The 16,211-nt window shown below is 42.2% G+C and overlaps 1 pseudogene; it reads right to left on the bottom strand.

Annotated features, from left to right (window-relative positions):
• Positions 1 to 16,000, bottom strand: part of LOC114700904 — a 104,638-nt pseudogene extending 88,638 nt beyond the window's left edge.
• Positions 16,001 to 16,211: the final 211 nt, after the last annotated feature.

Below are 16,211 nucleotides of genomic sequence, written 5' to 3'. Positions count from 1 at the left end.
GTCTCTCTCGCCCTGTTTCTGGACTTCAAGTACCATATGATGGGCTGGCCTCATGGTCCTGTTGTTAAGTTGCTTTCATCAGGATATTCCTGTCATAGTAACAAAAAGGATATTAAGGCAGAAATTGGTGTCAGGAGTGGGGCAATCATTACGATAAACCTGATTATACAGCTTTTAGTGTGTTGGAAATGTTTTATGGGAGGAAAGTGGAAGAGTTTGTAACTTTGGGTTAGAAAAACATCACAATAATGCAAGTAGAGCTTAAAAAACTATTCTAGTGGGAGCTTGGAAGACAAATGTGTTGCATTGTGGGGGAGCTGACTCATGACGTTTCCCAGAAGAGCAAGGACCTTATCAGGACCTGGGATAGGGGCCATTTATGTTGTGTTCTGGCAAAGAATGTGGCTGCATTCTGGTCATGTCCTGAGAACTTGCAATAGGCTGACTTTAAAAGTAATGGACTGATTTGTTTGGTGGAGGGGATTTCAGGATAGTATAACATTGATACAGTGGCACACAGTGGGAAAAAAAACAAGTGGGAGAGAGACATTCTTACAATGTGCAGTTTGGAATGGAAAAGATCACCAGGAAGCTTAAGGTTGCAGCTGAGGCAGTGTGATGAAAGATGATAGTTGTTAAGGAGATTAGCTCTCTTAAAGAGAAGCCTTCTGTTTTGCACTGAAACAATAGGAAAGGTAACCAAGGTCCAGACCCCCATCAGTCAAAGGTTCCAACTCCTGAAAATGGAAGTTTATTTGAAAGAACAGAAGGTCAGACTATCAAAGTATGTTTCTGTTCCTGTAAATGACTGCCTAAGGAAGTACCCTGTACCCTCAGCCTCAGCATAGAAAAGCTGCTGAAACTGTGGTTCAAGAGAGCCAGGTCCCATCCCTAACTGTCCTGAGAACTTGGCAGTATCATCCATGAAACACTGGTTTTGGACACATGCAAGACACAAAGTTGAGGAGGTGATGGATCTCTTCCCCAAAGGCTGCTGAGCCCAAGCAATGAGTGGTGAGGTCAGAGTTCCTGCAAGGAGGCCCTGAGAGGTCATTGCATGAAGCCCTGAAGGTGAAACTTTGGTTACAGTGGAGACATCAAGATGCTGTAGATGCCAGAATTGTGGGATGCCTGACAAGGATGAATATATACAGGAAATGGAACCAGTCCATGAGACTGAAGTGTGTTGCAGGCAGCAAAGTGAGAGGGGGGTAGCTATCTAAACACTTTACAATTGAGATGATTTTATCCTGTGTCCCATATGCAGGGTATAGAGTGGCAGGATCTGCTATTTGCCCTACTATGTTTCAATTTTGCTTTGATCCAATCTTTCTTTGCTGTGCCTCCATTCCTCTCATTTGGAATGGGAATATTTACTCTGTGACATTTCATGTTGGAAGTGTTTTTGAGGATTTTAGCACCAGATATATGCAAGGGAGAGCACAGTAAAGAAACTGCCAGCATGATCACTGCATGATATGGTTCAGGGGAAGGTTTTTGTTGTAGATATGAGACAGAGAGGACAACCAGAGGCATATGAAAGAAGCCAGAGAAGAGAGAAGAAGAAGAAGTAGATCAAAGTGACCAGCAGACTGGATATGACCAGGGCTATCTGCAAGAGAAGGGGCATAAAAAATAGAGAGAGCATAGTGAGATTAACAAGATCAGAGAATATTGTACTCATGGGGGCTCGCAGAAATCAAGGAACCTGTGGGGATCTGACCTAAGTCCTCTGCATGTGTGTTATGGCAAATTAGCTTGGTGCTCCTGTGGAGTTCCTAACAGTGGGAGTGAGGGTGATCTCTAACTCTTCTGCCTGCTTGTGGGACCCTTTTCCTCCTACTGGGTTGCTCACCCAGCCTTGATGTGATGGTATACGCCTGGTCTTATGGTAGCTTGTTATGCTGTGTCTGATGGAAGTCCCTGGGAGGCCTGCTTTTTTCTGAGGAGAGGCAGAGGGGGTGGTTCTGGGGGGGAGGGGAGGCAGGGAAGAGAAACAGGGAGGAGTGGGGGATTGTGGAGGAGGGAAACTACAGTTGGGATAAAATTTATGAGAGAAGAATGAAAAATGTTTAATATATATACATTACATTCAGGCCACCGGAGCTTCCCACACCCATGTACATATGTGCAACATTAAGTAGACTCAGTGGGTTAAAGAAATAAAAATTATGAAAGGACAATACGAACCTGAGATGGAGATGTGATGGGGAGTGTGGTGGTGGATAGATGAAAACACACTCCATGTATGTTTGAAATTTCCAAAGAATAAAGGTTCAAGTAAAGAAGCTATATAAAAACATGGCTTTGGAGTGAATTTAGTTGCATTAGTTTGGCTTTCTTCACAGAGGGGACAAAGACATGAATCCTGACTATTCTGAACTCCTTAGCCTGTGTCTCTTATTTTAGCTAAGCATTGGGTTCTCCTTTAATGTGTCACATGTCTTATATTCTTTACTAAGAGAAGTCAGCATCTCTGCCCCTGCCTTTGGTGTTGTGAGGACTTCGTTCATACAACACAGCTTTGTATCTTTGACCTTTGCCTTAAGTATTAGGAAACTCATGCACAAGGTTATTATTAATGGGTATTTTACTGGATTTACCTTTATTATCTAAAGCTTATTTGCTTTTTCTATCATTTTGTTTTCATTATCCAATATCTACCTTAGTAGATTTTGCTTCTATTTATTGAGGAAACAAAACCTACGGGGTTACTGCGAAAACTGAGTCAGCTCTATGTGCTGGCTTACAATATCAGGGAAAGGGCTGTTCTTTGTTCTGTGTTGTTATTTTATTAGATCAGGCTGGCCTGGACCTGATAGAGACCCACCTGCCTCTACCTTCCCAGTGGTGGGATAAAGGTGTGTGCCACCAATCCAGACAATGTTCTAATTTTAGGCCACCTCTATTCCTCACCCCCTTCTTTTTGGAAGAAAAATGTAACAAAAGCTAAAGAATTTTTTAACTACATGTTATTTCTATGAAACCAGGGATAAATCTGGAGCAAAATCCACAGTATATTGTGATGCATATAACATATATTTTGTAGTGGGTGTGTATGGGAGGGAGGGGGAGTAACTGTATGTGTATATTTGATCTTGTACATGCTCATTCATATGAGTGTGTGCATGTTGAGATCAGAGGACAATCTTGGAATGTTGTCCTTACCTTTCCACCTTCTTTGAGACATGGTTTTTCACTGTTGTTGGAATCTTAGATGTTGTTCAAATCTTAGATGGTCTTTTAATAAAAAGAAAAAACCCAGAGGCAGATATCAAGGTGAAAGCTGAAAGATCAGAGAAGCAGAACAGTCAGGCACTAGTTCTTACGTTTACAAAATCCTCAGCTGCAAGGGAGTGTGTTCCTGTTTCCTTACACCTTATATACCTTTCTCTGCCCCGACATATTACTTCCTGAGATTAAAGGCATATGTGTTTTGCAAGCAAAGGCATGAGATCTCAAGTGCTGGGATTAAAGGTGTGTTCCACCATTGCCTGACCTCTATGTCTAATCTAGTGTCTGGCTCTGTCCTCTGATCCTCAGGCAAGTTTATTAGGGTACACAATATACCACCACAGTCACATAAGTTGGGCAAGCTCCTAGTAATTCCCATCTTGCCTCTGGTGCTTCCCTTGAGGTACAGAGATAACAAACACTTTCACTGCTGTTTCTAGCTTCTACCTGGCTTCCAGGGATCCGAAATCAGGTCATCAGGCTCTCACAGCAAGTGCTTCTATCCTCTGAGCAATTGCTCCAGCCTCAGTCATTTTTACCTGTAAGACCACTGAATTTAAGCTTTTCATTCAAGTTGTCAAAGAAATAAAAGTGGAAGAAGGGTAAGGAACACTAGCTATTAAATGTTTAATAGCTAGCATTCAGTAATTATTAGGTGAACTATTAAATAACAGCTTGAAACTCTTTGGTGAGTAATATTAGAAAACAATTTTCTTCCATTTTACCTCCTATCTGTACATTAACTGTTGGTCATTTAGCATTGTTCTCACCTTCGATCTTTCCCCTTTGGGTATGGTGGAATGCTCAGGAACTGCATGCTGAGAATCCTCAGGCTTTGCATTGCATTCTACTATGAGATGCACCCAAGTCAAGACTTGCCTGGTGGACCTCATTCATTCTCCCACCCCCATCTCTGGGTTTTTATAGCTCCAGCTCTTGTAATCTCTGTCCCCTTGCAAAGGCCACCTCTCAGTGACTTGTCACACCATCTTCATTTGATTTCCTCTGCTAACCGTAACCATGGATGACATGTCATGTTATTCAAGTGACTGAGACTGGGCTGGGTTCAAGGCTTTGGTGAGTCTCAATTCTTTCACAGCCACAGAACAGCCTACACTTCTGAAACCATTTTTAGGGTCTTGTCTCCTAGACAATGTGGGTAGTGCTTTCACAAAATAACTGTACAGTGCAAGGAATGAAGGTAGCATGGATTTCCAACAAAAGATACTTGAAGATTAAAAAAAAGTTGTGCATCGTGGAAGAGTGGTGGAACCAAGATTTTTTTTTTCCATCTGGAAACAGGCAGACAGGGGAACTCTGCAGATGGGAGCCTCAGTGCCCTTATTCTAAGAACTAGTTAACTTTCTGAGTTTAAATTTTGAACAGTTTCTGTTTTCCTGGATACTTTTAACTTTCACTGTTTCCCTTTGAGAACAAAAGAGCCAGGAGGGTACCATTTCAATGCTTGTCACGTAGTAAATAGCAAAGAGCAGAGATTTAACATTAGCAAATGGTGTGAATGCGTAGCTTTAAAATAAAAAAGTGTACATTTCCCACAAATACCACAGGTTTCCACTGGATCAGTCATAGGAAGAATGTTTTCTTGATATGTAAGGAATTATTTGCAGTGCATCTCGGTCTTCTCTGTGGCTACTCTGTGACCAAAACAGGAAAAATAGACCTTGCAGGTTAAGGGCTCTGTTTGCAGTTAAGACAGTTTGTCCTGTGCAGGTTAAGGTTTCTGCAGGTAGTTAAAGAATAAGTTCCTGTTTGTCCTGTGTTAAGTCTTTGTGAGTTAAGGATTCTGTTTGCAATCAAGAATAAGTTCCTGTTTCTTAGATCTGAGGTAAACTTGTAACCCCATTTACACGATGTCTATCCTCACCCTTGTTCATTCTTTTTCATTGTGTCTTTCTAACAACATATAACAGCCGACTCTCTCACCTCTGTGCAGACCTCATCCCTCCTACAAAAGGGACTTCAAGAGGCTAGCAGGAGCTGCTCTCTCAATTCCCAATGACGGTAAAACAGCTAGATGGTCAGTCCCCACTGCACCCCAAATTGGACAATCACAGATTTTGTCTTTTCTTCTTGAAATTCTCAGGTTTATCAGCTACAAATGAATACCTAATGCTCAGATTTTATGAAGAAAAGAATTTTACTTAGATGATGGTTCTGGAGGCTGAAGATCCAAGCTCAGGTGGTCTCATCATTTCAGCCTTGGTTGCATCATAGCATGGCAGATAGCATCACAGTGTAAATACATGTGAGGAGAGATCTCATGGTGATACAGAAAGTTAAAGATAGTCAACAGCCCGGCTCACTTTTTTAGTAATAACTTACTCTTACAAGAATCATTGGGAATTCCATTAATCTCTTCCTAGGGATTACTATTCTTACTGATTTAATTATCTTCCACCAGGTCCAACTTCAAAGATTTCTCCACCTTCCAACGTTGCTATACTGGAGACCAAGCTGCAGGTAAATCTTCGGGGATAGGGGATGTTAGCTGAAACCAAATCCAATCCATAGCACAATAAAAAGAATTTTTTAAAAAGTGTCTGTCTTAGTTAGGTTTATTATTCCTACAACCTGACCAATATCAACTTGGGAAAGGAAAGGCATTGTTTGGCTTACACTTCCAAGTTACAGTTCATCATCAAAGGAAGTCAGGACAGGAACTGAGTCAGGGAAGAAACCTGGAGGCAGGCGCCAATACAGAGGCCATGGAGGAGTGCTGCTTACTGGTTTTCTCCTCACGACTTCTGAGGCTGGTTTCTTGTAGAACCAAGGACCACCAGCCCAGGGATGGCACCACCCACATGAACTGTGCTCTCCTCCTTCAATCACAACTTAAGAAAATTACCTAAAGGTCTGCCTACAGCTGGATCTTATGGATGCATTTTCTTCGTTGATGTTTCCTCCTCTCAGATGACTACAGCTTGTGTCAAGTTGGCCTGGTACTAGGCAGTACATTGCCACAGGTTATGTTTAACCAGTGAAAACATTCACAACAGACTATTTGAAGCTAATGAAAATCATGAACAGTTCCTACTCTTGACCTAATTTCAACAGTCGGCAAGTATTATGTATATCATACTTACGCAGTAAACATTTACTGATTTAGATACAAAGAAAGAGAGAAAGCCCTGTTTATTTGAATAAAGCTTCTTCTGTGAAACCATTTGGAAGGTGTTCATTATTTGGCTTTCTGGAGCACAGTCAATGTACTGAACACTCTGACAAATCTCTTCCACGTCTTCACTCCTGGATGTTAGCTTTTCCTTTGGGCCTTGGGGCAGCTTGGGTTTTGGTAAAATTGCTCCTATAAACTTATTTAAATCAGCATGAACCACAGTAAGAACATTTCCTGGGATGGAGCCATATGTGGTCCAGGAGGCTGGTGCACTGAGGTCTTCAACTGCTAGGTAGAGGGTGGATAATGTGTCCACGGGCCTACACCTCAAAGTGACCCAGTACACAAGGCAGATGTTTTGATCGGTAATTTAGAGTAGTTCTTCTTTGAGAAGACAGTAGGTTACAGCGTTATATGCTTCCCCACCTCAGCGCTTGTATTTGTACTGGGTCCCTGATAGACAGTTTGCCCCAGACCCTGATTCTTCTCTGAGGTGACCATGCAGGTTCACTATGCACAGCTGTTTAAACTTGCTTATTACATGTTTTTTTTAAAGATTAATGACACAATTGAAAAACCAGCATCACTTCGTATCATAAAAGTAAGTTGTTATAAAAAATGAATTGATAATACACAATGAAACACTTTGAATATTTGCTGAAAGCTACTGGTAACATGAAGTTTCTTAGGAATCTCTGTGACAACCAGGTTCCCTTTTTAAAGATACAAAGCAGTTTTTTCTTTTTTCTTCTTCTCTCGTATGGTACATCCTGACCACAGTTTTCCTCCCTCTATTCTTCCCAGTTGACACTCCCCCTTTCTTCCACAGATCCATTCCTCCTCTGTTTCCCGTAAAAAAAAAAAAAAAAAAAAAAAAAAAAAAAAAAAAAAAAAAAACAGGCCTCCCAGGGAAATCAAGGAACACGGCATAACGAGTTACAATCAGACTAGGCACAAACCCTCAATCGAGGCTGAGCAAGGTAACCCAGTAGGAGAAGGGTCACAAGAGCAGGCAAAAGAGTCAGAAACACCCCCCCTCCCCTACTTCCACTGTTAGGAGTACCAAAAGAACATCCAGCTACATAACCATAAGGTATATGCAGAGGACTTGGCTCAGACAATACAGCGTTCATTGTAGCACAAATCGTTAGAAGGTCTTATTAATAAAAACAAACCCAGGAGCCAGGTATTAGAGTAAATGCTGAAAGATCAGAAAAACAAGACAAGCCATAGCTAACTGCACCTCACCAATTCCTCAGCTGATCTTACTTCTTCAAACTGGAAGCCTCTGTGTCCTCATCTGAATGGACCTCATCTGAACTGCTGCTAAAAGCCTAAAAGCTTAGCAAACTTAGTTCCTGGTCCTCTTGCCTTATATACCTTTCTGCTTCCTGCCATCACTTCCTGGATTACAGGCAGATCTCTTTTCCAAGCAAGGACAAGAAATCTCAAGTACTGGGATTAAAGGTGTGTGTCACCTTGCCTGGCTGTTTCCAGTGTGACTTTGAACTCACAGAGATCTGGATGGATCTCTGCCTCCAGAATGGTAGGATTAAAGGTGTGTGTGTCACCATTTTCTGGCCTCTATGTCTATCTAGTGGCTGTTCTGTTCTCTGACCCCAGATAAGTTTATTAGGGTGCACAATATATTGGGGGACACAATATCACCACAGTTCATGATTGTTGCTTCAGTCTTTGTGATCCCCTATGAGCCTGCTTAGTTGATTTTGTGGGCAGTGTTCTTATGGTGTCCTTGACCCCTCTAGCTCCTAAAATCCTTCTTCCCACTCTTCTGTGGGGTTCTCCTGGCTCCACCCAGTGTTTGGCTGTGGTTCTCTGCATCTACTCCCATCAGTTGCTGGGAGTAGAAGTAATTTTTAAAAATTATTTCTTTTGCTTTTTAATATAAATATAATCACACCATCTTTTCCTTCCTTTTCCTCCCTACAAGCATTCCCAGGTACTCCCCGCTGTCTTTCAAATCTTAAAAACAAAAGCACATTTTTTTTCATTAATTCTTGTTACACACACACACACACACACACACACACACACACACACACACACACTTAAACACAACCTGCTTAGTCTGTATGTTCCCTGTGTGTATGTTTTCAGGACTAACCATTTAGTACTGAATGACCAGTTGGTGTGTTCTTCGCTGAGGAAGACTATTTCTCCCATTCTTCCTTTAAGCAGGTGGTTTGGGAATCTGCCTGGTGATCACGAGATGGCATGTCACATGATGACATGACAATGTTGCCTTTCTCGCTGTGTGATCTCTCTTTTATGTCCCCACTTCCCCTTCTGCTTTCCACTATGTGTGGAACAACATTCAGATCTCATCAGGAGCTGAGGTCACTGATGGGACTGATCTCACTCTTGGGACTCCTTCTAGGACTTGGAAGTAAGCAAATCTCTTTAAAACAAAAACCTACCTAGCCTCAAGCATTTTTTAAAACAAACAAAAACAAACAAACAAAAACCTCAAGCATTTTTTTGCTATTTCATAAAAATAAACAAATAATGAACTAAAAGCTTGGGGAATGTAACTCAGTGATTAGTATTAGGTCCAATGTGGGTCCCCAAAATGGCAGCACTGCTGACAATGTCCTAAACAGAAGGACTCTAACCAGGTAAACAGTAGGATTGTTATTGGGTAAACAGAAGCCTAAACTCAGTATTCCTCAGGAATCCTATATTTATGTATGTATGTATGTATGTATGTATGTATGTATGTATTTATCCCATGTTTATCCCAAACAGTGGGTTTCTGTTTATCAGGAGAGCCACTACTTCTGTTATCCACCCCAATGGTCAAGTCAACTACCTTGGGAAGGGCATCTAGTTCCTGATTACTTCAGATATATCAGCTTGAAGATCTGCTGACCATCAGGTAATATCCACTTGCTTTCCTGCCAAGCAGCTGTCCTCTACTGTCTGAGGCAATCTGGTAGTTTGTTTCCTCAAATAAACTTGTCTTTCTACCCACAGAGTGGTCTAGTTTGGTAGCTCTTATGCACTTTGATTATGGGTAGAATGCACAAAGCCCTGTGTGATCTCTGACATTGCATAACGACTTTGTGATCCTAGCAATAGCAGAAATTCAGAATTACCCTGGGTTCCTTCAAGAGCTTGAGACCAGTCTAACTCATGTGAGACCTTATCTGTAAAAGAAAAAGAGAACTAAGACAACTTCCCAGAGATAATTATTTCGAGAAGATGTCTGAATGGTAAGTAGAAAAGGGTAAGAAGGAGGTCGTGGCTGATAGAAAATTTGAGGAAGTAAGAGGCCCTAACATTGAATTTACCTTATATTTTGGAAAGGACTTTGGTGAGAAAACCTTGCCAAAGAGTGAAGTCCTCTGTGAATGAGGAAGAGCAACATGAACTGCTGTCTGGATGGCATGAAGCTGGATGATATGGGCTTGTGCTAATCCATGTGTTTCATATTATATTTAACTCAATGCCCACCCCACCTGGCCCTGCCTCCATTCTTCTTTCCAGCAGTACTGGGGATTGAACTTAGAGTCTCATGAATATTAGACAAGTGGTTACTGCAGCCAGAAGGTTTCTCTGGTCCCGCTTGACCCCAAGGTCCCACAGCCGCTTATAAAATAATCATTCAGAGGCTTAATATCATTTACAAACTGTATAGACTATGGCAAGGCTTCTTGCTAGCTAACTCTTTCATGTTAAATTAACCCGTTTCTATTAATCTATGTTTTGCAACATGGCCGTGGCATTGCCGGTCTTCTGGCATCTTGTTTCTCCTTCGGCCGCTGGTGTCTCTTTCTCCTCTCCGTATATCTGTTTAGATTTCCTGCCTGCCTCTAAGCTGCATTGTCATAGGCCAATGCCCCTTTATTTATCAACCAATCACAGCAACATATCTTCATAGCATACAGAAAAACATCCCACAGCAGTCTACCACTGAGCTACAGCCCCTGCCATTTATATTTTACTTAAAAATAAATCAGAGAAATACTGGACTAACAGTTGCATCAGAGGATTAAAGGGCACCAGTCCTAATTTTGAAGTCTGTGGAGGTATGAAAGATTAAAAGGCTATAGCTAGAATTTCAGTGACTGAGAAAACAATTTCAGCCTTCCAACCCCAGAGCTATTGAACTCCTGGCACACAGGCTGTCCAGTGTTGCCTGGGAGACAAAAATGCCACAGCAAGCCAGTTCTAGGGAGACATAGCCTCCATCCATGGCTGCCCTAGTAAAGGGCTCTCAGGGACCTTGCTGCCCCTTCCTGTCTATAGGATGGCTGAAAGAGCCTTCACTCAGCTGCCACCTTCTTTTTCTCCATTCTAGCCAGGCAAGGCATAGGGGTTCTTTCTGCCTTTCTATCTCCTTCCCAATTTTCTCTCCATAGATATTGTCCCTAAGAGTCTTTGCCCTTCAATCCCATCTGAGAGTAAAACAAAGACAAGAGGTGACTCCATGGGAAGTACTTCTGTGGTAGTGGTTTGAGGATGATTTTCCAAAGTTACTAAGAATTGTTCTGTTTGGCAATACGAATGTTCAGCAATACGAACGAGTAGGTGCAGTACTCACCGACTTGAATTTGGAAAATTCCACTTTCAGTATTTGATAGAAAAGGTGAGAGGACATGTCAAAAAGAGAACATTAACAAAGGTGATGGGATGAGTGAGCAGAAACCCATCGGATCTGAGCATATTTTAAAAGGATTGGAGACTTCTGAACCACCTTCAGCTTGTGGAGACTGGTTCTGTCTGGTCCACAGCAGCACTGGTGACAGCAAGTGAGCCTCAGAACAGACCACAGCATATACCTGCCCACCACTTATGTGGAATGAATTTCAGCATCCAGGGACTGACTTCCAAGGGCCTTCCTAAATGTACAAGTCAACTTGAGTAGGAATAACCAACTACCGATGGTAAGTGTCTTAATCAGAGTCTGTTGCTGATACGTTTGGGCGCTAGGACATCAAGCTCGAGGTGTGGTCAGACTTGGAGTTTGGAGGTGAGATGTCTTGTCAATGACCGTCTGCCTTTTTGTCTTTCCATGTTGGTCGGAGAGTTCATTGCTTTAAGTCTTTTAGAAGAGCACCCATATGTAAGATGAATTGCTAAATGGTCTTATTAATAAAAAAAAAAAACAACTTGGAGCCAGATAATGGGGTGAAAACTGAGAGATCAGAGGAATAGACCAAGCCAAGACATAAGTTCTTACCAATAGGAAATCCTCAACCCAAGAGAGAGCTACTTCCTGTATACTCACATCTATATACCTTTCTGTGCCCTGCCACTTACTTCCTCACTCTGCCCAGCTACATCACTTCCTCTTTCCACCAAGCTCTATCACTGGCTGTCTGTCTGTACAGACCTCCAGACCTCTATGATTAACTAGTGCTGGGATTAAAGGCATGTGCCACCACACCTGGGCTCTGTTCCCAGTGTGGCCTTGAACTCACAGAGATCCAGATGGATGTCTGCCTCCTGAGTGCTAGGATTAAAGGCGTGTACTACCACTGCCTGACCTCTATGTTTAATATAGTGGCTGGCTTTTTCCTCTGATCCCCAGATAAGCTTTATTGAGGTGCACAAATAAAATATCACCACACTCATATCCTTTAAAGGGCTCTATTTTCTGGCCCTAATTACTTTCCAGAGACCCTTCCTCTCAAAACCATCACGGTGAGGATTTGTGCAGGACACATTCATTCAGTAATGATGAGAAATAATGTGCAGTGTCACAGCAGGGCAAATCAACATCTAAAGCATTGGCATGGGTTTGCCAAGTAATTGCTTTCAAAATTACCCATCACTTATGTCAACAATCATTTAACTCTGCAAGAAGGTGAAGAGCGACATTCCAGATGCAAACAGCACTTTCCCCAGGAAAGAAAGTTGGGTAATTTCACAGCTACCTCTCCTGCTCCCTCACACAAGTATCCCCTCACCCTTCACCCACTTAACTTTGTTGTCAATATTACTGATTGAGTTCATCGATAAGCACTCGGTCTAACCTACTTCATAAAAAGCACTAAGATTAGATGTTCTATAAAGATGTATCTATTTACTTAAATATTTATCAATGAGTATCTTTTTAAAAAATGCTATTCTGGCTACAGAGTTTTCATCTTGCTTTAGAAGACAAGGTCTTCCGAGGAAACCCTAGTTGGCTTTCTATTCAAAATCCTCCTGTATCTGCCTCTGAGTGATTGTAGGCATGCACCACCATGCCTGCTATGACTGGAGGTTTCTAAAAGATGTGTGCCAAATACTGACTGCTTTTACATGCTTTGACTTTTTAAAACTGAAGCAGAAGACTAAAATTTCCTAAACTATTTTTTTTTTTTGGCTAGAGACAAAATAACTTGTATGCTGATGTTCCTTGAATAATTGTTAGATAAGACTTACACATTTTCTTTTGCAAAGGCTGGGGACAGACACGTGGTGGTCTGCTGTTTTAAGATCAATGTCCCATCAAGTGGAACATTAGACACAACAGGCCTCTGCTGGCATGCCTGTAGAGTTCGGATGTGAATAGTGTGACCCAGGAGGTGAACTGCACGAAACATAGCAGGGAGAAACATCAACAGTCATCATTCAAACCGAGTCATTTATAGTTCTCTCCTACAACACACCTGTTACTCCAGATGAGTTGGCTATTCTGCGAAGGCCCTGATTTGCATGGACTCTCGGTGACCTGTCGGTAAGCACACAGCAGGCACACACCTGCCTTGAAGGGTGGCCTTTCTGTTTATATGTCATTGCTTATTGTAGAGAAAAACAATAAAGCAGATATTTAAAAAGGCTTAGGAATAGCAAGTGCTTTGGGGAAGAAATCAGATAGCACAATATAGAACCAGAGGCAGACTGATTTAGATCCAGTAAACCCTCTGAAAAGTTCTTTAGTGGGGTATAAAACAGCACAGAAAGGTAAAGTTCTTTCTTTTCTGCTTCCTCCCCTTCTCATGTGGTCTATTTGGCTTGATCTGTTTGGGAGGCAGCCGTGTGTTAGTGCCGGTCCTGGCTTGTTGCATGAGTTGACTGTTTGAATCGTGGACATATGCAGGACACTTGGCTCGGTCTGGAGGGGGGACTGGTCTGCTGGACTGAGTCTACAGGTCGATCCGGTCCTCGGGGAGACTTGATCTGGAGGAGGTGGAATGGGGGTGGATGGGGAAGGGGGAGGGGCGAGAGTGGGAGAACAGGGAATCTGTGGCTATTATGTTGAAATAAATGATGTTGTAAAATAAAATAAAAAAAAAAAAACTGTAAAAAAAAAAAAGTTCTTTCTTTTTAGAATAAACTGAGCTTGTAAGGAAAATCTGGAAGCTAAGAGAGCCCGAGAGTCTCAATGGATAGTCAGTTTATCATTTTTGTTGACCCAAGGCTCTTCATTCACGGAGGAATGCTGAGTTCAGCAGACCAGGACTTCCTGAACATCCTAGAGGACACTGACCCTTTGCATCTTGGTGGTGCCCTCAGCTTTGGCTGTGAAGTATGAGGACGATCTTTCTTGAAGAACTCAGCCAAACAACAACAACAAAAAAACCCAGAAGTTCTAAGAGGAGAGTGACAGCTTCTCAGGACACTTCATGTACTGAATTGAAGAAAAAATGTTTAAAAGAGATTTATTATTTCCTTGGTATAGATCCCAATCATAAAAAGGAATACAGGCAGGAACTGCACCACTGGAAGGTGGGAAACCCAGATGTGGAGTCTGGAACGCTGGCTCTTGGCTCTGCTGAGCACCAGTAATATGTCGCTATGGGAAAATCACTACTATCTCTGAGTTGTTACCTCACATTGTAAAATAAAGGGTTAGATTTGATTTTTAAAGTCCCTTCCAGCCCTAACATGTTATAGTACACATTACCCTCCCCAAGGAAGCTTTTCTCATAAATGTTAACTTCATTGTGGCGTGTTCTGCTCTGATAAGAGTAGGAAATCTAGACTAAAATCAATACACAGCACTTCCTGGTGTGAAAATTCCAAGAAGTAGATAAAAGTGATTTATGAAGAAAATCCATCATAACACTTCATATAGCTGGCCTCAAATAAGCATACAAAGCCGTGTGGCTAGCTAGAATAAACACCTGTTATTGCTATGGAGAAAGTTTTCCATGAAGAAATCTCTCCCTCCATGTGATGCCTTAAATCTGAAAGCCCACTCCAACCTCATGGTTTAAATACTTGTTCTCTATTAGAAGTGGTATGTTTTAGAGCCCAGTAGGGCCAAGATAGCAGCTTCAGGTCAGCACAGGTAGGCTCTTGAAGGGTCTCGCCTGGCACCTAGTTGTGGCCCCTAGCTATGCTTCTTGGTCTACCATGATGTGAACAGTCTTTGTTTGCTACACACTTCACCCGCCATGACTTGAGCTGCTCCTCCAAGCCTTGAGTTGTTTTTCCTCAGGTATTGTACAAACAATGTAAAAGGTGGAACATACCTTAGTTTTAAATTTTCCCCTTCTAAAATGTTTTCCCTACTGGCCATTTGTATTATATTGGTGATTCACCCTACTGAATGCATTGTTATTGAGGCAGGATGCAGGAAAAGCTTTCAGCCACAAGAAAGCAATTTTCATACACTCAAGTCTGAGATTCGAGCTTTCATTCTTATTCCAGAAAGAGAATGATTTCTGTGATTCTGCATTTGGAATCCTACCACTGGTTGTATTACTGTTTTCTTTTACTTTTTGTCCCAAGACCGTGGAAGGGGCAGTGCTGACTCTTAGAGGCAACACCACTGTTTATTTGGCCCTTGCTTTCTGTAGGGGTTCATTCTAAGGGGTTCCGGGAAGAAATAAACAGATGAAAGAAAGGGGCACATTGCCGCCCCCCCCCAGCCCCGTCCCCATGGCCCTGGCTGTGTGGTTGCCTCTCATAGGGCAGCATTCTCATGTGCTCTACAAAGACAGCCTTTTCCACTCACCCAGGACCCTCCCCATGGTAATGTGTCCCCTGCTCTTGCTGCCTCCTGTCTGGGTTCATTTTGGTCCTGAGCATCTTGTTCTCACTCCTGGAAATACCTACCTTCATTGTTCTTAGTATCCTAGAGGAAGGGTCTGGCTACAGATACCCTACCATGCTCCCTCAAGAGTTTCTAAAACTGGTCTCTAGCAGAGATTTGGGGAAAAGTATAATTAAGGCAGACTTTGATTTTAAACCCAGACTTGCAGTTTGTATGAATTCTTAAATATTGAAATCCTCTGTGAAAGAAAACACGTTTCTTTGCAATGGTAACAAACATCATATGTATTAGCTTTGTTGTCCAGTTGGACGGCATACTCATGGTCAGCACTGATTCCAGGAAAATCTCTACTATGCTTTTCCTTTTCTTACAACTTCTTTCTCAACCCATTGAAAAATAAGCCAAGCTTTTCTCCACCCTTTTCCCCCAGAGGGAAAAAAAAAAAGAATGCATGCCAATCTTTCTGGATACACCAGTTCTTATCAGTGCCGCTTTATACCTGAGAGAGAAGCAATTTCTAGTTGGTGATTTTTTTTCAGCCTCCATAGCATGTGCAATCGATGGTATAAGATTGACTCTTCAGTGTTACCGCACATCACATCGTAAGGTGTGCACAAAGATAAAAGACTCTGGAATAGGCCAGCTGATAGCTGAGCCTTGATAGCCAGCGTCGCCATCTCTTCGCTTAGCCAATGCTTTGAAAGGAAGTGGGAATAAAAGACAAGGAGCAAAACGCCCAGTTGTCCAGCAGAGATTTCTTTGGACTAAAGATCACCTAACATGCTTGTTTCTGCTTCCTCCTTCCTTGTTAACTCTGTCTGGCCTGCTCCACAGACGCTGGCTCCTGCTTCCTTCCCCAGCGACTCTGCCTTTTCTCCACTTTTGACT

The sequence above is a fragment of the Peromyscus leucopus genome, chromosome 3 (genome assembly GCF_004664715.2).
Source record: "Peromyscus leucopus breed LL Stock chromosome 3, UCI_PerLeu_2.1, whole genome shotgun sequence".
NCBI classification, from domain to species: Eukaryota; Metazoa; Chordata; class Mammalia; order Rodentia; family Cricetidae; genus Peromyscus; species Peromyscus leucopus.
The sequence above is the reverse complement of the archived record's forward strand: the minus strand, read 5'-3'. Positions and strand labels throughout refer to the sequence as shown.